The 24358-nt window shown below is 40.7% G+C and overlaps 1 protein-coding gene and 1 long non-coding RNA gene across 8 annotated transcripts in view; one reads left to right on the top strand and one right to left on the bottom strand.

The window, feature by feature from the left end:
• Positions 1-7614: 7614 nt before the first annotated feature.
• LOC131573310 (uncharacterized) lies at positions 7615-11135 on the bottom strand. Its single transcript, XR_009276174.1, has 3 exons — positions 10995-11135; positions 10206-10297; positions 7615-8746 (listed from the first exon to the last, which is right to left on the bottom strand). It is a non-coding gene; the product is annotated as an uncharacterized LOC131573310 (long non-coding RNA).
• A 2698-nt stretch (positions 11136-13833) lies between these two features.
• ERBIN (erbb2 interacting protein) overlaps positions 13834-24358 on the top strand; it is a 116314-nt gene continuing 105789 nt past the window's right edge. For 5 of the 7 annotated variants that reach the window (XM_058864922.1, XM_058864925.1, XM_058864920.1 and 2 more), the window contains exons 1-2: positions 13834-14121; positions 14495-14578. The gene's annotated coding sequence lies outside the window, so the exon portion shown is untranslated. The remainder of the gene's footprint in view (positions 14122-14494; positions 14579-24358) is intronic. The other 2 variants (XM_058864926.1, XM_058864924.1) reach the window with 1 other exon arrangement.

Raw genomic sequence — 24358 nt, 5'->3', positions numbered from 1 at the left:
AGCTCTTTCCACACTTTGATCAGGACTTTATCTCCTGGTCGAATTTGATGAATGGGAAATCCCAGTGTGGTACTTTGAGGAATCAATCCTCTTCTCCTCAGTTCCTGCAAGTTTTTATTTATAGAAATGAGATATGGTTGTAGTTGCACATCCTCAACTTGGGGATGTGCCACCGGCATTCCATGCTTATATGGCATTCCATATAGCATTTCAAAGGGGGACAAGCCGGTTTCAGAATGTGGCATGGTTCTAATATTCAACAGTGCCAAGGGGAGACATTTGATCCAGGACATTTTTGTTTCAATTATTAGTTTGGACAGTTGCAATTTTAATGTCTGATTCATCCTTTCTACTTGTCCCGAGCTCTGAGGATGCCAGGGGGTGTGATATTGCCATCTTATCCCTAATGCTTCCGATAATTGTCTAATAATTTTTGAAGTGAAATGAGTGCCTTGATCCGAATCAATATGGTCCACTATCCCATATCTTGGAATTATTTCCTCTAGTAGAATTTTAGACACTGTTTGGGCTGTCGCTTTCGCTCTGGGAGAAGCTTCTACCCAATGTGTCAGTTTATCTACTATTACTAGTAAAAATTTATTTCTACCAATTTTTGGTAATTCTGTGAAATCCACTTGGATTCTTTCAAACGGCCGGTAGGAGAGTGGCCGGCCTCCCCAGTTTGATTGTTTAAAATTTGATCGATTTACTTTTTGGCATATCACACATCCTTGCACCTCTTGTTTTGCAAGCTCGAAGATTCCTTTACACCCAAAGAACTTTAAAAATTGTTCGGCCAGTGCCCTGGTTCCCCAATGCGTCTGTTCGTGCAACCTTCTGAGTATTCCCTTTGCTATTCCCTTTGGGACTAGCTCCCTCCCGTCTGGTAACCACCATTTTCCTTCTTTCAGGTAGCCTCCTACCTTTTTGAAATCTTCCAGCTCCTTCTCTGACGGAAGCAAGGAAACTTCTGGTGGTTCCCTCGGGACTATCTCAGGAATACTTACCGTCAACAAAGTCGCTCGTTTGGCTTCTTTGTCTGCTAGATTGTTCCCCCTTGTGTGGAATTGCCACCCCGTTTGGTGTCCTCTTACATGAACAACCGATATCTCCTGTGGCTCTCTGACTGCTTCTAAAATCTGTCTGATTATTTCTTCGTGTATTAAATCTTTTCCTTTTGTGTTAATCAACCCCCTCTCTTCCCATATTTTTCCAAAAGTATGCACTACTCCAAATGCATACCTTGAGTCAGTGTAAATGGTTCCCCTTTTTCCTTTCAAGTCCTGAAGTGCTCTTAGGAGAGCAAACAGCTCACAAGCCTGGGCCGACCAACTTGCTTTCAGGGGACCCGATTCTATGGTTTGTCCTGTCATGCCATTCATGATGGCATATCCTGATTTTCGTTTTCCTTTCACCATTCTTGAGGAGCCATCAATGAACCATTTTTCTCCTCCTTCCAATTCCTGATCCTCCAAGTCAGGCCTCACCTTTGTTTGCAGTTCTACTGTCTCAATGCAATTATGAAGCAGCTTACCTGTTGGTTCTCCAAACAAAAATTGCGCCGGGTTTTGCGCAGCAGTTGTTTTTAGTTCCAAGTCTGGTGAGCTGATTAGCATGGCTTCGTATTTCAGAAGCCTTGAATCAGTTAACCATTTTTCTGCTTTCTGTTGTAAGATATTCCTTACATCATGTGGGGTGAAAACTATCAAAGGAGCTCCAAAAGTTACTTTTTTAGCTTCCCCGACCAGCAAGGCTACCGCCACAATTGCCTGCAGGCAAGTAGGCCAGCCTCGACTGACTGGATCTAGAATTTTTGACAAAAATCCTATAGGCTTTTTCTTTCCTGCCCATTCCTGGGTCAGAACTCCCTGTGCTGTTTGTCCACTTACGTCTACAAACAGCTGAAACTCTTTATTTGTGTCCGGTAAGGTTAGTACTGGGGCAGTTATGAGGGCATTCTTTAATTCTTGAAATTTAGTTTCATCTTGTACTGTCCATTTCAATCTGTCAGTGTTTAATCTTTCATACAGAAATTTTACCTTCTCACTGAATCCTTCAATCCACTGTCTGCAATATCACAGGAGCCCTAAAAATTGTCTAATCTGTCTTTTTGTTTTTGGGGCAGGGAGCACGAGAATTCCCGCCACTCTCTCAGGGTCTAATTTCTTTTTCCCCTGAGATATCCAATGTCCAAGATATTTTACCTCGGGCTCTGTGAATTGCAGCTTGGATTTTGATACCTTCAATCCTTTCTGTTCCAGAAAATTCAATAAAGAAATCGTACTCTTTTTCACCTTCTCTTCCAATGCCCCAGCAATCAATAAATCATCTACATATTGCAGTAATTTTGTCCCCTCCTCTGGAATAAATTCGGTGAGTAGTTGCTCCAGAGCCTGTCCAAACAGGTTTGGAGATTCTACAAATCCCTGTGGGAGGACAGTCCACCTTAGTTGTTGCTTTCTGTTGGTGTCCGGATCTTCCCACTGGAAGGCGAAGAAGTTCCTACTCTTTTCATCTAAAGGGCAGGTCCAGAAAGCGTCTTTCAAATCAATTACACTATACCATACATCCTCCGGTGAGAGTCTGTTTAGTAAAGTATAAGGATTTTCCACCACCGGAAACCTGGTTCAGGTTCTAGCATTTACTGCTCTAAGATCTTGAACCAGTCGGAAGCTCCCATCCGCCTTCTTTACTGCCAGGATGGGGGTGTTATGTTGGGACATGCAGGGTTCAAGGGTACCCCCTTTAAGGAGGTCATCGATTACTAATTTCAAACCCCTTCTCCCTTCTATCGGGATGGGATATTGCTTGATCCTTATCGGATCCTCTGGGTTCTCTATTTCAATTTTGATGGGAGTAATATTTAACTTCCCCACCTCCCCTTTCGAATGCCACACTCTGGGATCAATTTCCCTTTCATCTTTTGGAGTCAAATGGAATATCTTTATTACCAATTCGGAATTCCTCACAACAATATTTATACCTAATGCAACAATCATATCTCTTCCTAATAAATTGTAATCAGCTTCTTCTACTAATAATAAATTTCCTAAGCATATTTTATTTTGTGATTCAATTTCCACATCTTTGATTACAGAGACCTTGAAGGGATCTCCCTTAGCACCAATTACAACTACTTTTTCTTTACTTGCCACGCATCCCCTGGGTAATTTCTGCAGGGTGCTTCTCTCAGCTCCTGTGTCAACCAGGAATTCTATTTCCTGGCGATGGGGACCCACTTTCAATTTTATCAAGGGCTCCTTTGCTGTTACCGTCCCCACCTGAAAGAGCCCAAGACTTCCCTAGTCTTCTTGAAATACTTTTTCATCTTTTAATTTTTGTCGACAGTCCCGTTGGATGTGTCCTACCTTCTTACAGTAAAAACACTCCGGAGGGTCCTTTCGTGGAGCGGAACCGCCCTTTTGAGACCCTTGTTGCTTTTTCGGTACTGTTTTAAACTTGCCCTGTGCCTGTTCTTGTTTTTGGGCCTCTTTTACTGCGGCCACTAATATTTTGGCCTGGAGTTTCTGTTTCTCATCCTCTCTCCTCATGTAAATCTTTTGAGCTTCCCTCAGAAGCTCTTGGAGACTTTTCTCCTGCCACCCATCAATCTTTTCTAGTTTCCTTCTGATATCTTCCCATGATTTTGCCACAAATTGGGTTTTGAGCAAGACTTCCCCCACCGGAGAGCTAGGATCAGTCCCAGAGTAAATCTGCAGACTTCGTCGCAATCTCTCTAACCATTCGGTGGGTGATTCCTCCTTTCCCTGGCATTCCCCAAATACCTTACTGATATTTTGACCTCGGGGAACCGCCTCCCTTATTCCTTGCACAATGATATTTCTTAAATCAATCATACTTCTCCTACCATCCTCTGTTTGGGCGTTCCAGCTTGGGCTCATGCTAGGCCATTTCTGATCGCCTGGTGTTCCCTGCGGGTTTTGCCGCTCCCAGTCTCTGATACCAGCTTGTTTAATCATTTCTCTCTCCTCTTGACTAAACAGTGATCTCAGGATGGCCATGAGATCTTCATATGTATAAATACTACTACCTAAAAACTCATCCAATCTTTCAGCCACTCCAAACGGATCGTCTAGCAATCGCCCCATCTCTTTCTTAAACGCTCGCACATCCCCTGAGTTAAGGGGTACATTCACGAACCCAATTACTCCAGGGCCAGTTGGCACTTCCCTGAGAGGAAACATTCGGTGTCCATTCTCATTCTCTTCCCACTCCTCACTCATCAGCTTTGATTTAAAACGAGTCCTACTCGCAGGAGGGGAACTGGGGTTTTTGAGGGTCTGTTCTTTTATTATTTGTGAAAAGTCCGTTGCCACCAGGTTACCATGAGGAACTCCCTCTGCTAAATTTGAGGGACCTGGCTGTGGCAGTCGGACGGGCAATTGTGGATAGGGTGATCCCCGGCCTTGCACCACCATAGACTCTGGAGAGGCTGTGGCGGCTGCGGTTTCCACAGGCGGGGACAAAGGGGGTGCTGCCGGAACCACTGCTGGTGCCGACTCCCTTGTTCGCGATGTGTGTGCTTCACCCGGTTGCCCTGGGGAACCCGCGGGTGCTGACGGCACCACTTGATCCACCGCAGAAGGCTCTGCTGGCCCGTGGTATGGAGGGGGTAAATGATCAAGGGGTTACCAGGTTTCTGTCTTTGATCCACCTTTTAGTTTCATTGGGAATAGTCCTACTCTGGCCGTTAACCAGAGCTTGGCATATTCCTTCTCCTCGGAGTCCGAGGGAACCTTACTCTCCACATAAGAGAGTAATTCGTTGCATGTCCACCTTTCAAATGTTCCTAATATCGGCCAAGTGAGATGGGTTCTCAGTTCCTGCCCACCCCAAACCTCGGCACAATAATAGATCATCTTTGCTTTGGATTTCTTTTTCCTTTCAGGGCAATTTTCCCAATATTTCAACATCCATCCCAAGGGACTTTCTGGTGGGATGTCTAACAATTCCTTCGCTTTTTCGGAAGGACTCTTTTCCTCACCTCTCTTTTGTAGTTTACTTTTTCTCTGCCCCCTATTTTAAACAAAAATCTTACCTGTCCTGCGTTGTGTTCGTTCCGCTTTTTCCAGGAAAATCAAAGTTTGCTAATACTCACCTCTCGGTTAGCTGCACCGGGGTCCTCTGTCTCGATTTTCCTCTGGACCTTCTCCTAGGTCCGATGGCTGAAAGGGTTTACTAATTCCCGAGCTCAACTGGACGTCCTCTTCCCCTTTCAGCCCCTTGTGATCGGTCCCCCGGGACTCCCTTTAGTCCCAGGTTTTACAAACGTGAAGAGAGAGTCTTTCTCACACCGAATCGCTTCCTCCGTGGCCGGCCAATTCCCTCGCGGGAGGATGGAAACGCGGCCTTGGAGTCCGCACTCGCTCCGTGATCGGATCACGTCTCACACACGCTTGCCCAATCACCCGCTCAACCTCACAATACTTACAGCAATTTTCTTGCGAGGGTGTCTTCGTGCACTGTCGACTTTTTATGAGCTACCAAGCCGCGGCTTCCCTCGAAGGCTCCGTGCCTTCCCGAGCTCCTCTGGATCCGTTTTTCTCTTTTATTGTGGTTTTTACCCCAGCCTAAATTTGGTTCGGATATCGGAGCGAACTGCGGAGGCTCTCGGCTCCCCAGGCCACCAAAATCAGCGGGGGTACCCGACCTGGACAGCGAGGTTCTCCCACAGTTTTCCCGATCCGAGTCACGGCACCAATCTGTTATAAATGCAAAGGCAATTTTGGGATAAAATCAAAAAGAGAAATTTATTAATAAACAACAAAGAACAAACAACGAGAAAAAAACCACAATAAAAATGGTCAGCGCAGCGCTGGGTGGACAGGGTCTACACCGGAGGTGTAGGGTTCCCAAATCCACGTCTGAGTGTTCTCAGGCTTGGGGTTTTATAGAGATTTTAAGTCCTCAGGCTAAAATTCCAAGCAGGCTCCATTCACCAAGTGTTCTTGATTGTCCGGTGAATGGATTTCCTGGCTTGGAAAAATAGACCTAACCAGTGTCCGGACAGAGTCTCCTCATATGTAAAGAGACTCTGTATGTATTTCAATTTGGGTTATCAAGGCAAAAGTGGTGTGATCCGGGATTGGTGCCGATGGGTATCTCGGCAGAGTCTTTCCTTTTGTTTGCATTGATTGCATCTCCAACACTGGTTTGACAGGTGGGGCGTTCAGGTCTAGCCACGGATACTTTTTCTGAGGCTTGTCTTTTGTCGACCTTGATTGTTTCCCAACAGAGATCTGCAGGGACGTTGGTCAGGTCCGGAGATGGGTGTCTCCTCCGAGCTAGTTCTTTTGTTTTCCTGATGGCCCTCGTCCTGTCTATTTTCCGAGCTAATGTTCGTTATCTGGGTGTTGGCTGCAATCCGTTGCCTTTGGAGGAAACTCCCGGCCAGGCTTGGAGAAAGGGTTTATGTACATTTTTGGATTTTATATTATTTCAACACATATACATCTTATTTATACCTTTACGAATTTTTATTTACAGATTAATTTATTACAGTTAAATTAGTATGTGTTCGTGTATAATTTAAAGGTTTAATATTTGATGTAACATTTTAGTATGGGAAAAAATTCGGAGTGGATAGTGTTGAGGGTTAAGTGTCCTTTTTTTTGTTTTGTTTTGTCATTCTGGCCTGCCCATGGAATTTTTACCCATTCGCTGCGGAGACAACCTAACTGTGGGTATTTAGTGGGTGATTGATAAAGGACAAAGAGCGGCCGGGCCCAGGGGGAGAAGGTGGCAGGAAAGGAGGGTGGGGACAGTTTTTAGTTGGCTTTCTTCGGCTTCGGGAAAAGACATTCATTTGCTGGGTCGCGGAGCTGCTGCGGTGGGGAGAAGGGAATTTTCGCCATCACCCAGACGGAGCTGCTGCTTCTTCTCCTTCTTCCCTCTTTGTTGGTGGCCTCGCACCCCCTGTCCTGCCAGGACGTGTGGCAGTGCCAGGCACCGCCGCGGAGCTGCTGATTCACCTCATCCACCAGCCCAGGATCTCAGCTCGTCCCTGCTGTTCCAGCCGACTGTTCCTCGGAGCCCTGCAGGAGCACCGGGACTGACTGCCCGAGGGGTTTGTGAAAACAAAGCCTCTCCTCCATCCCGTCTCAGCCAAGAAGGCTGTCCCAGAGCCCCTGGTTCTGTTTTCTTGTTAATGCTGTAGTTATTGTTGTTTGTTTACCTGGTTATACTAGTAAAGAACTGTTATTCCTATCCCCAGATCTCTGCCTGAAAGCCCCTTGATTTCAAAATTATAATAATTCGGAGGGAGGCGGGTCTACATTCTTTCATCCCAAGAGAAGCTCCTGCTCTCCCTAGCAGACACCTGTCTTATAGAACCAAAACAAAGACACACTAGGAAAAGTCTCAGAACTGCCTGGCAAGAAACAAGCCTTGCATTTAAATTAACCTCCCAAATACCAACTATCAATCTAATAATGAAAAATGGAAGCCCTCATTGATAAAATATTCCTGTTTATTGCGTAATACTCAATGCTGGTATAGATACAAAAAATATGGTTAGATAATTACAGCATTTACATGTCCTTGAAGACTTCTTTTTTCCCACATCTCTTTTTAAACAATGGTTCCAGTACTCCCTATACTAACACTCATTAGTGTGAAACCTTGCTGGCACAGCAAAGTAAACTTCATGGATACTCACATATTTAATATAATTGATATCAGTGACCAAAATAATTAATTTCCATGTGTTTTCTTGATACTCTTTAAATTTATTACACTAAGTATCACACATCCCTATGAAAATTACATGCATGGAACCATCAACTGTTATTCACTACAATGAATTGACACACATAACAGATCACAGACAAAACACAGCAAAGGGGAGGAGAATAATTATTTCATAGTAATTATTTCATACATTAAAAAAAAAAAAAATAGTCCATCTCAGAGCAGGGACTAAAAAGGGACCTCCAAGTCATGTTTAAAAAACAATCCTGGAACTACATTCTTCATGGAGACAGTAGCAACATTATTTGTAAAGCTGACAGTTTTCTTGCTGATTCATCCTCTGAACATTCATTTTAGCAGGTGTTTTCTCACCAGTGTTTAAGTGATTAAAATAATTTTATTATACAAAACCAAATACCATGCCACTTGTATTTAGTTTGGGTTTTTCTCCTTCTCAGTTCTCATTAATGATGTCAGTCAAGTCAAAAACTTTATTTTTTCAATTTCTATCAGTTGATCTAATGAAAGGTATCACATTTTCTACAAATCTTATCTAGTTTATATCCCACAGTATCAAAATTCATTGAAGGTCTCTCTCACCTGAGCTATGTGTCTGTTTAATCTGAATGTATGCTGTTTAATCACAACAGTTGGAAATACATTCATGGAAATGGGTTGAGTCGATGGTGTCATGGTGTTCAGATGTAAACTGCTACATTGCTAACAGCATGGCTAATCAGAAGCTATGCATTTTCACTTTAGTTTAAGAAAGTAAAATATTTTAAGTATTTTTTCCTAGAAATTGAAATAATTACACCTGTAGACTAAAGTGCACTTCACTCTTGGTAAAGCCAAGCTCTCTGTTGAATGCTTTTGTTTGTTTGCAGGAATAAAAATTAGTTAAGAGACAACTTTTTCATTTTTTTGGCCTGAAAAGTCACTATTTTCTTCCTCCTGTGGAAGAATGCCATAGAATATACTGCCATGTAAAGATGTAGAAAAATATCTTTTGGTGGAGTAAAACAGTAGATGAAACCTGTGAATCAAAACATAAAAAATTTATTGTTTACATCTACCATGCCTTAGAAGGTAGGACAGATATAACTGAAAAAATACCTATTTTAGATTTTAGAAAATACTCTGAAACTATTCTTGTAAAATGAAAATTAAATATATATATAATATTTCTATAAGGTTTTCAGTGATTCAAGTGATAAAGTGCAATTTTTTAATATTTTGTTTGTTGAAAAAGGAGAACATTTTAGCACTTAGAACTATGTCATTTGTATTGATTGTGTGAGGAGAAAAAAAGGCAAAAAAATAGTAAAAAAGGAGAACTGAAGACTTCATAAAGAAAATAAATGGGGAAGACAAAATTATTCTTTTTTAATTGAACATAAAATTGAATTTCATATGTAATGAAAGAAATCTGCAATTACTCTAACAGATTCTGGAAAAAGTAATTATTTTCCTCAAAATAAAATGATCTTTTTTCATGAACCATATTTTGCAGATAGAGAACAATCAAAAAGATATTTTTTTTTTTTAACTCTCCTAAAAATGTTTCTTGGTGGTTTCTCTAGAAATCAAAAACTCTTTTCTTAAGGTACAATCTGTCAGTTTAGCTGGTCTAGAGACAGGACTTCATCTCACGGAACTCTTTTTATCACCTTGCGTCAAAAGGATTTATTTCCAAATATGGTAGTCCATTAAGAAATTCAGTTTGAAATATCACTGAACCAACACTGAAGCCAAGAATTCACACATTGTCAGAATTTATTTTTACATGACTGCCATTATTCATAGAAAAAGAAAAGGGAAAGATAAAAAATTTATGTGTGCATACACACAACATTGCTGTTAAAGACTACTAAGAAATTTGGGTTGTCAGATTAGCACTTTCTAAGAAAAATTAATTGTCAAAATAGAGGTATGCCATAAAATGTAAAATAAATGCAATTCATCCTACAATTAGAGAACCATGGTTTTATTTAATGGTTGTGTGATGTTGTGTCCTGTAGAGCTAGCATAACTGATTTTCTGTAGAAAAGTATTCCAGGTCTGACTAGAGATTGGTACAACGTTCTTTTAGGATTTCTATTTGGACACAAACATCCTCAACAGCATTAATTGTTACCCTTCTAGGATCCAAGAACTTAGCAATGGCAGTCCAAAACTACCATTGGTGCATAGGCAACATACTGAGCACATGGTTTATTTCAGGCAGCTTCACAGTTGGCTCTTTCTGCCAACTTCATGTGTCTTAACCTAGTCAACGATGGATTTTTGGTTATGATCTACAGATGTCAGTGTCCTCACACAGTATGGCTTAATTTTCATTCCTTTCACTTTGTTTTCCCCAGCACAAGATTTATGTGGTGGCATCAGCTGTCAAAACAGACCCTGAGGCTAAGAGGCTGCAGCATAGCTTAAAATCAGTGTTAACAAGACTGTACAGGAGCAAAGCAGTCCAAATCAGGCAAGAGTAAAAGTACCTTAACACCACCTTTTTTTCTACTCTCCACCATATGAAATGCTCTTCCATGTCCCAGGTGTTCCTCAGAATTCACCAGCTCTCCCATGCTAACTGAGGAAGATAAAGACAAACAAAAAGTCACAATAAAATGGTTAAAAATAACTCTAAAACATTCCTAACCATTTCTAGAACACGGCATATAAAAAATGGGTTGTGGTGTTACCAAGGTTTTCTATTGGTACTTGTATAATATTACAAAATTTAGTCACACTATGCATTTACGTTCATCACTTTGATTCTACTATTTGAGAAACGAAGCAATCAAATACAGAGAAAACTTATTTGTAAGGTGTATTTAGCCAGTGTATATTTGGCATTGTATTGAAGTTAGACTGAACAGAGGTTGCTTACTTAGCTTCTCTTTAAATATAGTAGATACACATTATGCACTTAGAAGTTATAACAGCACACTTCTAAGACTTAATTGCCACTGAATGATACCAGTTTTGTGTTAATTTCACCAGCATAAATATGGTGTCATCCACTTGTGAATCACATAAATTCAGAAAATTTTACAGTAAGACATTTTGGCAAAATTTAAATTATGGAATATTTAAAATAAACATCAATATGTACTTTTTAAAGGAAAATTACTTATTGCCTCTTTGTGTCTTTCAGCTGGTTATTACTTCCACTAATTATTATTTAATATTTATATTGCAATCATGTCCAGAAGTTCCACTTCAAATCAATTTGAAATCCACCGTTCAAGTCACTACTAGAGCATTTAATAAACAGAAGTGCTTACTCCAGAGGCCTTTCAATCTATTTCCTGGAAATGTGGTAACTTGCAATCATAATGAACAACAGTGGTAAGAATAGGGAAAAGCAGCAATTAAACCTTATTACTCAGAACAAACTATGTAGCAATTGTTCAGACCACTTTACTCCTGAAAGAGACAAATAAACAGGTGGCTGTTTCACCAAATATTCTTTTGATTTAGCTGCATGTTGTTGCAGTATTTACTAGTGCTCCTGATCAAATATAAAAATAGAAATTAAAAGGAGAGAAGTTTGGGCTTGATGTCCAGCATGAAAGTGTGTATAAGGGATGTTATATTGTTTCAATGTTCAGTGGGATCAGATGCATAGTCTCACTTGAAAGACTTATTATGTAACTGTATTTTGTACCTTGTGCACTTAATCTGTAATTATTTGGTAACTGGGATACTAACTCTGGGAATTAATATTGCTGGGAACTCTGCTGGAGCTGTAATCTAAATACTTTCTTGATATTTATAGCATTTTTATTTCCTAATTTGTATGGATGGTTATATCTTGTCAGTGCAAAAAGTCCTTTGTAATTGTGCTCCAGTGAGCTATAGTTTCAGCAGACTTTGGCTAGGCTTTCATTTTTGATGGCTAAAACTGTAAGTGAAACAGCATTTTACATTCCTAATGTTAACAACTATGGGACACTCACCATCTGAGCAACAGCTACTATAAATTCTCATACCCATCTATTACTCTGCTGCATTAATAAATGCATTAGGTAATTTGCAGTAAATATTTTCAAATAATATCCTTGCATTAAAAAAGTTATGGTAATTCACATAAAAAAACTGCCCTGAAGAGTTCATGAGGGAGGGGATCCGTTGCAGAGAGCTATTCGCATTATGATAAGGATACATTATTTGGTATTCAACAGGAATGATCAAACATTTGCAAGAGATTAAAAAAAAAAAAAAAAAAAGGTAGTAATTTTATTATAACTCCAGTGTTGGGCACCAGTGCAGGGCACTGTAGTGAGAAATTCTAAATCTTATTGTCAAGTGTCTTGCTTGGCCTTATTCCAAACCTGAGTCATTTGAAGAAAATGGCTCTTCAGAACAAGAAGAAATAGAAGTGATTTAATGTTTTGGGAAATATCTATACATACACACACAATTCCCTTTTTATAAACTCTGATGATTACATTTGATTTAGTTTAATTATTTAAATTTAAGTATAGATGTAGTCCCCAAAGTAGGACTGTATGCTCCTGAAGATGAAGAAAAGTAAAGAAACAGTAAGTGAATATTATTATCCTAGTAGGAAAACATGCTTATTTTCTGTATCTGGACACAAACATACAATTCCCATGTACAGGCAAGAAGTTTAAAATAAATAACAGTATTGTTAAACACAGTGGACTTTTATAAAAATGTTTTGTTGCTAAAGATTAAACTCTTCATGCAAAGCCCTATAAGAAACTAGATAAAGCAAACAATGATCCTGAACAGGAAATATAAATTTGAGTTACTTTCAAGGACTGGTAGAGGTGTAAAGGACTTTTCTCATCTAGTCATACATAATATGTCATATAGTAACATGACATACCATTTTCCCTTGGCTCATATAACAGGACATTTCTTAGCATTTTGCCAATTTCTCAGTAAATATTATCATCATAAAACACTATTCCATCTTAGTTGGTGGCAGTCCCAGTAGAGTAGCCAGGGATTAAATTAGCGTGAAAACAAAACTACCTCTGTCCTTAGATTGGTCTCTGCTGAGCACAATTAAGGAGCATAAGGTGAGCAGCATGTACAAATCCACCCTGCTGTCAGCTTCATGTCCTGTGTTGTGGCTGAGCAGAACTCCAGGCTCCAGGACTGTTAAAATGGCATATTGCATACACAATAGGTATCAAATACCCATTTCAAACAATCCAGGAAATTAAACAGAAAGTCACTGTTTCTGTTTGGATCACAACAGTACTGCTGCAATGCAAACCCAGCCGATCCCAAAGCCGTGTGACCTATGCACTGCCTGCTTTTCAAACACGTATTTGTACATGATTCTGTCAGTCAACACGCATTTCCAGCGCCTTTGTATTGCACTGACAGTGTTGAAATACTTGGAAGAGAAAGTACAGCAACGTTCCAGGGTTTACGTGAAACACTGTGACAATATGCGCGGCATTATTTTAATTGTTGTTGTTTGCATCCAAGTTTAATGTAGCCAAACCCAAACACCAAAGCGTGGGTGGAGGCTGTCGGTTTTTCCCCTTGGGTGTGTTCATTCCCTCGGACCCTTGGTAACTCCGAGTCAGGCAGCACAAGGTGGGGGAGCAGGGGTGGGATGGCCACGAAGACGCGACGGCCAGCGCCTGACAGCGTGAGCCGGCGCCTCAGCGCTTTCTACAAAGGGTGTGCAACCATTGAATTAGGAAGCTGAGCTGCTAACGAGGAAAACTTCCATCATTCAGGACTGAATTTGCCTGTGCGACTGACGCTCCCCTGCCGAAGACAAACTAGGACAGGCCCCACGCCGGGCGGCAGCGGGAGAAGCCATTCCGTGGCGGCCACACACGAGCCACGCCCGGCGCCGCTCCCACCACCCCCCGGCCCGCGTCTGCCCCAACCCCGCGCCAGCGCCCCCCGCCCCGCCTCGCCCTGTTCCTGTACAGCCCGCCCCCGCCGGGCCCCATTGGCCGCAGCACCCGTCCCTCACGGCCTTCCCCCTGCTCGGCCCCCCGCCCGGCGCTGTCCGCCCGTCCCTCCTCCCGCCCGGCACAGCCAGTGCGGGCGCGCCCGCCGCGCCTGCCTGCTCCTGCTCCTGCTCCCGCCTGATCTCGCTCTCGCCTGCCCGCCTCCGCCAGGTCTCGGCCCGGGCCCTGCTCCCGCTCCGCCCCCCGTGCCGCTGCAGTGCCTCCCCCGCCTGGCCAGCGGTGCGCGGCGCCGGCAGCAGCAGGGGCGCGGCGGCTTCGTCCGCGGCCACCTCCCCTTCCCCCCGCCGCGTGTCTGCCTGGGGTGTTCATTCCCCCTCCCCACATCTCCGCCGCCTCCCCGGGCCCCCCGCTGCCGACGCCGGGGAGGGGGGCGGGAGACTGAAGCCGCGAGAAAGGGGGAAGTGTGCCAGAGGAGGCGGGGAGCGAGGGCGGCGGCGGGCAGGTGAGGCAGGAGGCCATCCCGCTTCCCTTCAGCCCTAAGCGGTGGCGGCCGCTCTCGGGCAGCGCGAGCCCGGGCGCGGAGCCGGGGGGGGAGCAGCGGTGCCCATCGCGCCGGGGGGGCGGGCGCGGGGCGGCGGCGGGCGGGCCGGTCCAGGCCGGGCCGCGCTGGGTGGTGGGGGGCGCTGCGGTGTCGCCGCCGGGCGGGGCCGGCGCGACTCGGGGCCGCCCGCGGGGCAGACCCTGGCAGAGGCCGGGAGGAGCCCGGCTGCACTGGAGCCCCTCTCCCCGTGCGCATGAACTCCCCCGTCCTTGGCGAAAGCTGCTAACATTCTTTCTCCTCCTCCCGCCATTCTCTGCCCTCTGCCTCCCTGAAGAAGAAAACTCGATTGGATATTACTTCAGGTTAGAAGAAAGTCCTGCCTGCTGGATCTGGTTTAGACGACGCCCCGACAGCTAAGGTAAATAGGGAAGGCTTGGGATCAGCAGCAACAAAAACAACAGAAAAGTCCTTCCTCTGGGAAGGGGGTGGAGAAAAAAAAACACCAAGGAGTTAAGGCTTCGTTCTATATCCTGTTTTTGGCCTTTATATTTTGTCTCTGTTTTCCGCCTTGGCCTGCACAGTTTAGCTGCTCATTGTGTTTCTCCCCGTCTCGCCTGAACGTGTGTACCGAGGCGCTGGTTTCATGGAGGCAGGGAAAGAGTCTGTGAGACCGAAAGTTTTTAATCTCATCGGACACAGAAGTTTCTTTGTTCGGTCCGAGAAGGCACTGAGCTGAAGCTGCTCGACTGCGTAACTGCTGCTTCAGCTCCCTCCCTTCCAAAACGTTTGGTAACCCTGCGAGTACAATTAATTTATCGGGAAATGAGAAAGTCATGGAGGAGGTAAAATAGTTTATTTAATCAGAAGATCTTGCGGCTTCGTTCTTATGTCTGCCTTGTTTTCTGGAATATCAGTTAATGTCTGGCCGGATTTCTTCAGGATTGCTGTTAAGGTTCTTTATGAAAATATGCCCTCCTGGTCATCTGTAAATGTCGCAGTTTTTCCGCCTTCGATTGCTGCAGTCACCCGTCTTCTTCCCCTTTACAGTCTGTGTTCTCAAAGCGACAAGTTGGACTGCTTGTTGTTCAGCTTGTATAGCGGAGGTCTGTCCTGCATTTTGATTCTTGCAAAGTTCCTCTTAAAAACCTTAATTTAAAGTAAAATACAGAACAGAACCAAAGCAGCTAGCTAGTTGTCTGACTTCTTTAAAGTGGATGCAGTTGAAGATGTTAATGTAGCCTTGTTTTTGATAACCACTTTCCCCTTTCCAATTTTTGAAAGAACTCCTTTTTGAAGCAGTTGAAGGGGAAACTAAATGTGAAGTTTTAGTGTAAAATTTTGTACCTCTGGTGCTTGTGGTGCCATCTAACTAGAGGCATGTTTATTTCACATTCATCAAAGAGAGAATTACAGGTTAGTTCTTTTGTGAAGGCAAGGAGTTTCTCGTATTGTGAATGTTCAGAATGAGGCAGAAACCATAGCTCTGAAATGCTGGTTCCTTTTTGTCAAACTCCGAAGCAACATGTTGGTCTGATAGATGTGTATGCTTCCGTCTTGCCAGTGTCTGACATGTATTGGTATTTGGGAGTCTTGGACGAAGTAATTTCTGTGCAAAAGTGTTAATGCTCCTAAACAGGTAATTCTTTAACATCATGGAGTAATTTAGAGCTTTAAGAAAAAATAATCCAACTCTACTGTTTGATATACTGTAAGGAGAAGTATTAACATATAAATGCCTAAAGTGGCTTCAGTGGCTGGTAACAAATAAATAATTTACCTTTCCAGGCAGCAGTAAGAGTTATTCTTAGGCATCAAAAAGATCTGGACAAAATAAATGGCAGTGAACTTTGCTTTCCTTATGTGGCTGATGCTTGGCAGAAAGGCTGAATAGAGTAATCCTTTTACAAAGAACCATCCCTTTCCAGAGCAGTGTTTCAGTCCCAATAATGACTGAGATTCTTGAGAGGAGGATGAGGAGTTGTAGCCGTGCATGACAAATTTGGTTGTAAACCAGTATGTTCATAATCAAGGCAATTTTGTTTCTTTTCAGGCCTTTTGTGTTTCTCATGATGCACTTGATATTTTTCAATGCCATGTAGAAGAATAGTGCCTTGTAGTGGAGGCACAACTTTCTACGCTAGTGTTTTGTCACCATGGTAGCTATGGATAAGGCCCTTTTTAATGATGAAAGTGTAATTCAGTACTCCTTACAGCTCATGGTTATATCATTGAATGCCATTCATGTCATTAACATAGTTTGGGAGTAGCATGAAGGGATGTATTCTTTCTTGAGATTGACGATCACAACTAAAATTCAGTCATATTTAGACATCAGTCATATCAGACATTGATATTCTTATTATGAAGAAAATTATTTAACTTTACCCATGGTAGCTCATGTGCTTGAAACAGCACCTTTATAGCTAGATGTTGATGGCTTGGGGAAACATTCTTTTGATCTGGCTGGTTCTTACTCCTGAATTAAATTAAGCAGGAGTAAACATCGCTAATTTTAAGAAGGTATGCTTGCAATCAAAAGAGCTAGAAGTTGCAGTATATGGAAAATATGGAACATGATTACCATTAAGATGATTATTATATTAGTAAATTATGAATTGATCTGTCTTATATATATGAGCTGCACAGTAGATAATGATTAGTGTAAATATAAAGCTCCGTTAGGGTATCAATTTGCACATCATGTTCGTATAGAATGGGTGAGGAGGGTCTGTGGAGAAAAGATTAATGATTGATAGTTTCTTAGTGTATTAAGCTGGTGGTCTCAGAAAACAGTGTTATGATTTGTTCTTGGTGAATTTGTTGAGAGCCTGTAGTCCCAGGCATTAAGAGCCATGCTTGGAAGATCAAAGCTAAGGAAAGGCTTGCACATGTGTAACATACATTATACCTCACATGTTAGCAGTAGGTTCTAGAAATAGAAGGGGATGGGAGCAAATTCCTCAACTCGGCTTTCCTGTGTTTCTGTAATGAATCACTGTCTGTCTGCTCTGTGTTCTTATTTTGTTTTTGTCCTTCCTGCTCCTAAGCGAAAAGGAAAATGTTTTCGGGAAAATGTTATGTAAAGATCAAATAGTTGACATGTTGTATCTTCAGGAGATTCTCCCTATAGAGTAACTTGATCTGCTGAAGAAGTGCCTGACATTTAATCCACATAGAGGAATTAGAAGTCTAACCTTTTCCAAATGAGTTACTGGTTGAGTTGGCGGAAGAGTTACTCATACAGATATGAAAATAGTAGACAGTATTCCTATGTGAGCATGCAAATGCTCATGATGACATTTGGAATAGATTGTTAAATGAAGATTATCTGGAAAATGAAGATTTATAAACATTGCTATTTTACCTTGTCAGCTTTTGAGAAGGACACTTCTCATATCAGAATGAAAAACATTGAAGGTAGTTTGAGTACCAAATAGTCTATTTTTGACCATGTGTATGAGATTTTTTTTAGGATTTCTTTTGTTGTAAAAGGGTTAATTAACTGAAATACAGCTTTCACGTTGAACTAAGAATACAGTGTTTGAGTGTTGAGTCAAATCTTAAAAATGTAAGATTTCAAAGTAAGGATGGTGATTTAGGAGAGATTTATGTATCTCCCATCTAATTAAAATGGAAAAAATTGTTGTGCTGGAATCAATAGTATTTTTCGTATGTAGTAATCTCAGGATAATTGAGCTTTTTCTGCTGCCTTGCCTTCATTGTTGCCAGATGAAAAATTGTTTGCACCTGGTGGGCTAATACAATGCTTATTCTTCAAAAACCACTGGCCTATGGAACTGCAAAACACTTATTCTTTAGGAAGAATTGGAATGCAACCAGCCCGGTTGTGCCAACTTTTACAAGTTCCCAAGCAGTCAGCTATGACTTTGGGGTTGCTGGCCCCCAGCAACCACCATAGAGACCCCCAGGACAGAGGAACGCATGCAGAAAGGAGAGGGAAAACATGTTATTGATTTTGGGAAAATGGTTATCATAAGTATGTTTATTCCAGGAAATCAATGAGTATGTATGTAAAATGTAGTATATAAACAGGAGCTTTTTCTATACTCATCATGCATGGTATTTTGGAGGAGATAGCCTCTTGTGCATCCTGCCACATAAAGAATGCCTACTTCTTAATGCTACATCGGTGATAAGGAGTTTTTTATTTTTACCAATTTTTGGTAACAGTCTTGGTGACCTAGATGGGACCTAGTCCTGAAATTCAGTGGATTCAAAGGAACATCATTAGTTCTTTTTAAGATACTTATTTCTCTTATGCTTAAATTTCAGTACAGGTGTTTGAATTATTACTCATTGTACTTTCCCTAAAGGGGGTACAGAAGCATGATATTTCAACACTAGATTGCAATTCTACCTTCAAAAATACAGTGTGACTTCACATAACTGAGAAGTAAAACTGAATTAACATCTTCCTTTGGACTAAATGAAACCAAACTGAAGTGTACTTACATTGGAGAACATCAGCATTGCAGCTGTCCTGCCTAAGGTAAAAAGTTAAAAGTTTAAAAGTAAAAGTTCAAGTTAAAAAGTAGATTAGTTTCTTTCTGTTCTTGCAAGGAATTTGTAGATACTTGACAGTAAGCAATCACTATGCACAGGAACAAACAGTGACGATTAAGCAGAGTCTGAGGACAATCTGAACAGTCTTGGCTATCATAGAGGTCCTGATAGTTCTATAATCTCAGACGGTAACTGAGCCTTTTAAGGCTCAATCTTATTATTACATAAGATGTTTTGCATAGGTTGAGGTATAATTGTCTTGCTGTGAGCTCCTAGTGCTCAAGGGCTACTTCTTGTGTCAGTTGTCTGGGGCCAGCTTTAGGAGTGAAAGAAGCTCAGAGGTGGTTTGAAGTATAAGTAAAAGTTATAAATACTTCAGGTGAAACATTTATAATTTAACTATTTGTTTGGAATGGGTGGTGTTTTCCTGCAAAGTGGTCAGGGCTCTATTCTCCTTTCTGGGGAAAACACCAATCCAAATAAATAAATAAATTCAAAATATTTTAACTTCTAGTATTGTATCAAAGGTAGATGCAGAAGGATGGTCTTGTTTTTGTTTTTTTTTTTTTAAAGTAATGTGCTTTGAGTTTCACTGCTACGTTTGGAGTCTTCTCACCAGTTTTCAACTCTTAAGTTTGCACGAGACGTTCCTGTAGCAACTGCATAAGGGGTTCCATTTTCCCACGCAGTTATGGAAGAGAAGTTTCATGTTTTCATGTTCTTCCTTTGTCCTCTGTCCCACGATGTGGGGTATGTGATTAGCACATTTGCAGAAATTATTTCTTCAGCATTCTTTGCCCTCCTCGTCCTTGGAGTTTTTCAGTACATATCTTCCAAACCTTCTAAGTTTTAAGAAGCAGAAGGGACAGTATAGGTTTGAACTACATCAGTGCATTTACAGAAACATCTGAAATACAGTGCCAGATGACTGAATGTCATACACAGGTTTGGTCATCCAGAATGACTGTAGATATCTTTGTGTTTGAATGCTAGCAAGTGTTTCCAGGCTTGTCTGGAAGACTTGTGATGGACTTCTAAGGTTTGAGAGCTGCTGCTTTTTTCCCATGTGGCTGTTGTCTTCCTGGCATTACTCTACCAGAGGGGAGAAATAATAGTTTAGAAGATCAGTCAGTTTATCAGCAATATGATCAAGTTATGCAGATCTTTTGTTTTACAGATAACCCTGAAGATAACACAGATTTTTATATTTAAAACTGGGTATCGGAGAACGTTTATTATTGGGAATTACAGGTCTTTTTTTTGTCTGTGGAAAGATGTTGCTTAAAAATCTGTATGTGCTTGTGCATGATTGTAGTTAAAACAACAAAAAGCTTGGCTGCAGTTATATTGATAAGACTGAGGCCTGTATTTTCAGTAAAATTAAGTGTGTCAGTATAGCAGTCTAAATCTTTCGTGACTTAAATGCTTTGTAAATGCTTGCTTTCCACGCTTATGCTACTGAGTGTGATATTTATGAAAGATATTTAGATGTTTAATTTACTTAGGTTCCACTTTGGCCTTTGAGTTGGGTCTACTTGAAGGGGGATCAGTGAATGTGCAGACAGCAGATAATGTTCACTGATCTGCTGCTGCTGGTATGTTAGCTTGCTGTGGCATGTTAGTCTGTGGTGGCCTGGAATGTGAGGTTGGTAGTTAGCTCCTTTTTGGAGAACATACTCATTTTGGGTTACTTCTGGTCACAAAATCATATGTGGTGCTAACCCTGGAGCTCTGTTGGTTATTTAATTTCTGAGCTGCTCTATATTTTTGGGGGATTGGCAGTAAAATTCATCACTGAGGGAGAAAATTCAGAAGTTCACTTCTTCATTCATACCTATTCAGTCCTTTATACCATTTATGTCTGCTATGCTGTAGTAAACTTACACAGGGTGATTTATTCCAAGTAATTAATGAGTTCTTTAAACCTCTTGGTGGAATTACAGGCAAAGGGAATTGAGTGTGCAGTGCTAGAAAACAGTATTTGGAACAAACCTACAATTTTACTTGTGACTTTTATCAGGTCACAGTTGTTGGTTCGGATATGGGTGCTGGAAAACTATTAAAAGCAAGGTAACCTAAGGAAGAGGTGGTGAAAAAGGATGGATACAGACGTATTTAAGCATCTTCTCAGAATATGACAGGGAGGGAGAATCAATTGGAACTCAGAATTTGTCAATCCATCTGGATCTGATCCTGATGGATAAGATCAGAAACACTGATAAGGGGGAAAAGAAATTCAGAGCTTCACTATTTTAGTATAATATTGTTTATCTATAGTGCATCTTATTTATGTTTTTTAGGAGAGTTTTGTTTTCCTGAACAACGTTTTTCAAGGTGTGGGCTTTCTGTGGCTATTAGACAATCCTGTTCTTCCAGTGTGTTATTTTTGATTTAGATGTTAAGGCTTTGGGTCTGCTACTAGGTATTTCATGTAACTAAGTGAAAATGTAAGTAATACAAGTACTAGAAAAGCAAGATGTACTTAAAATAGATTTTAATAGAGTTGAGGTTAATTTACTCTTTCATTTGTATTTATCTGAGTGAGTTCATAAATTTTTCAGGGACCATTTATTTTGTTTTGTTTTATTGAAACAAAGCAGAAGAAATGCTGAGGCTGCTGGCATTCTGTGGTTTTTACTAGAAAAAGACAGTAAAGCATGCAGACATTTCTGTGTGAAACTGTGGGATCTGTTGGAGATTTATTGTCAACATTTCAAATATCCTGTAGTCTTCCGTGACATCAGTCTTGCAGCAGAATGTGGTGAGGTGTCAAGGGAAGGATTAAGGCCTTAATCTTTCAATGGGGCCGGTTCGAAGAAATGTTACGGAGTGGGAGAGAAACATGTCATTAATCAATTAATCTTTCTTACTTTGCTTCTCCCTTCCCTTTATATTAGTTTACATAAACTAACCAATGAAAAACCAACAAATTGTTCCTTAACCTTTTAAAAACAGTACTTTCTCTTATCTGTGGAGGGAATTCTTCCTTTTTTCCACTGAATTTAAAGTAGTATTTTATATATCTAATATATATACAAAATATATTTGCTCATTTTAGGTTTGTAGCCCACACATCCTTCCACTGGTGTTAAATCTTGACCAAATTTTAAATTGCAGCTTCAAAGCATGAAATGTCTGCAGAGGATAACTTTCCCTCAAATGTTACTCATTTCTGCCCGATTTTGTATTAACTTGGTTTTAATCTTTGAGAAGTATAAAGTACGCATTGGGCAATTCAAATTAACTGAAATTACAGCTATGAAATGCTCTGGGATTCCTGCACTGTGCTTTTCTGTTGCTTTTTCCTATTCTGAGAAAAGAGGGTGACATGTTAATAGCAAATAAGCATGGCAGTGTCCCACTTTTTACTTCAGTAGTGTCAGAGTAGTATTGTACCTCTTTTTTTTCTCATGCTGGAAAGCATGGGGTGTCAGAAGGGAAGTAATACTTTAATTTGGGTTATTATTAAAATCAACTTTGAATCCAGTTTTGAGGCTGTAATTAGCATTTTGACAAGAAAGAAGACTCTTGAGTTCATCTTAAATCTTCTGTGAGGTGAAAAACTTGGGTTTGGCTTCTGATAGTGAATTATTATCCCTATTGAAAACAACACTTCTAAGAGCAAGTGTACTTAAATATAATTGTCTAGATTCTAAGTTATTAGTAAAAGTTTTATTGTAAGCAGTACACTCTTATTCTTCCCTATCTAAAGAGGGAAAAATACATTAGAAACCATTCCATAGTAGCCTTCTGCTAATTTTTTTGTATTAGTTGCATATGTGATATGCAAAATGCCTGATAGAGTAAAATAAAAATAACATAACAGCTCTCTTTTCTTTAATCATCATCCATTCACTTAGAGGAACACAACACTGAGTAAAGGAAAAAATAATTCAGTACAAAAATACTAAGTTAAATGTTTCATCGCTGTGTTGGGAGTGAAAAGAGATTATAAGTTGGCAAAAATCAAACATGCATTGTGAGAGAAAAGCTGAGTAAATAGAGGACAAGAATAACAGTGCTTACCCACATGGAAGATGTGAAAAGATTTGTAGTTATAAAGAACCACAGCCAATGCAGAGAGGAGTAATTCTTCTGCATCACTGTTGCGAACAGCTAATTGGAATGCATTGGCATCTATCTATCAATTTTAAAATTAATGAAAAAAAACCCAATAGAGGTAAGTAGCTTCAGGGTCTCCTTTATATGTCCAGGACAGTAACTCTTAAAACTGCTGAGAATAATGTTGAAATAATATGTAGTATAATTATTGTATAAACCAGAGGGACAAGATTCTTGGAGTCTGGAAAATACAGCCTTATTCTGTTTTGGTGTTTGAACCTTTGCATTTTTTAAAAATAGTGGCTATGCCTTATTTTAGCCATTCCTTATTGTAGTTGAAAAGGTGTATAAAAGTGAAACTATTTTTAAAGCTGTATTATGAATAAAGACTTCTGCTTTTAGTGCTGCATTTTATACTAAACATGTAAGAATAAAAACTAGACTGGCTTGAAGTGGATAACATTTAAAAGACGGACAGAAGCGTTTAAAGGAGGAGGAATTATAAAGTAAAATGTAAGTCCAGTTCTATATACTATTTCTCTTCAAGTAGTAGCTTGCAGTAGGGCACTGCATGAAGTGTTGGGGTGCATATTATTTGTGGTTTTTGGTAGGATATATTTTTCTTAAATCTGCCAAATTCAAAATGGGAGATGAATATACATACCCGCATGTACTTCCTTTGAACTCTGATCTATGAATGTGTTTCCATTTCTCTTCCTGTTACCATAGATTGAATTATGTAACCTGTCTGGATTTGTTTTTCTGGGCATTTACTAGCTAGAAGGTTTTGAGTGTGGTTCTTCCTTCCACTCCTGTGTGCCCAATGTCTGCTTACTTTATATCTAAGTGTTCTGCCCCTGCTGTGTTATTCTGACCTGTGTTTGATCCGTCCTAGCTTTAGGTAGGAATTCTGGCCATTCCATTTTTGAGGGAGAGTGCATGTAAAGCAGGGCATCAGGGACTGGTGTCCCTACACACTTTCAATGTGTAGACCATACAGTTTAGTAAGTATTTAAATACCCAGTAATCTGATAATAGTTTCTTTTTTAAATTATTTTTTCCCCTTTCTGGTTTCTGTGCTGACCTGTTTCGTGTTGCAGATCACCTGAATTTATCTCGAGGCAATTATGTGCAGAGTCTGATTAATAGATGAGAACTTTTATTTTATAGTGAGCTACTGCATATTTACAGCAGTGCAGCTTGCTTGTCAAAAACCTTTGGTGTCTGCTGCAGATGGCTGCATAGTCTTAAGGAGTGGCTTCCTGGCTGCATTGTACATGAAGTGCCAAACACTGAGAGCAGTTTTGTTCTGGAATGCCAAAATACATTAAATCCATTCAGGAAGCAACATATGTCAAATGAATAAAAATACCATATTTATGTGAAACCGAATGTGGTAATTATGTTTTTCAAACCTATTTTATTTCCTGAGTTAAGGGCTTAAAAAGGACTTTTTGTATTGAGGATGGTATTAAATACCAATTGCTGACTTACACTGTTAGCGTTTTCACTACTGTTTGATTCCCTATCCCTTATTTTTTCTTGGTTTTACATATGCCATAGATGGAAGTTAGAACCAGGAATCTATCAATAAGAATGAAGAAATAGGAAA

Source organism: Poecile atricapillus, chromosome Z (genome assembly GCF_030490865.1).
Source record: "Poecile atricapillus isolate bPoeAtr1 chromosome Z, bPoeAtr1.hap1, whole genome shotgun sequence".
NCBI lineage: Eukaryota > Metazoa > Chordata > Aves > Passeriformes > Paridae > Poecile > Poecile atricapillus.
This window is presented reverse-complemented; position numbering and strand designations above follow the sequence as displayed.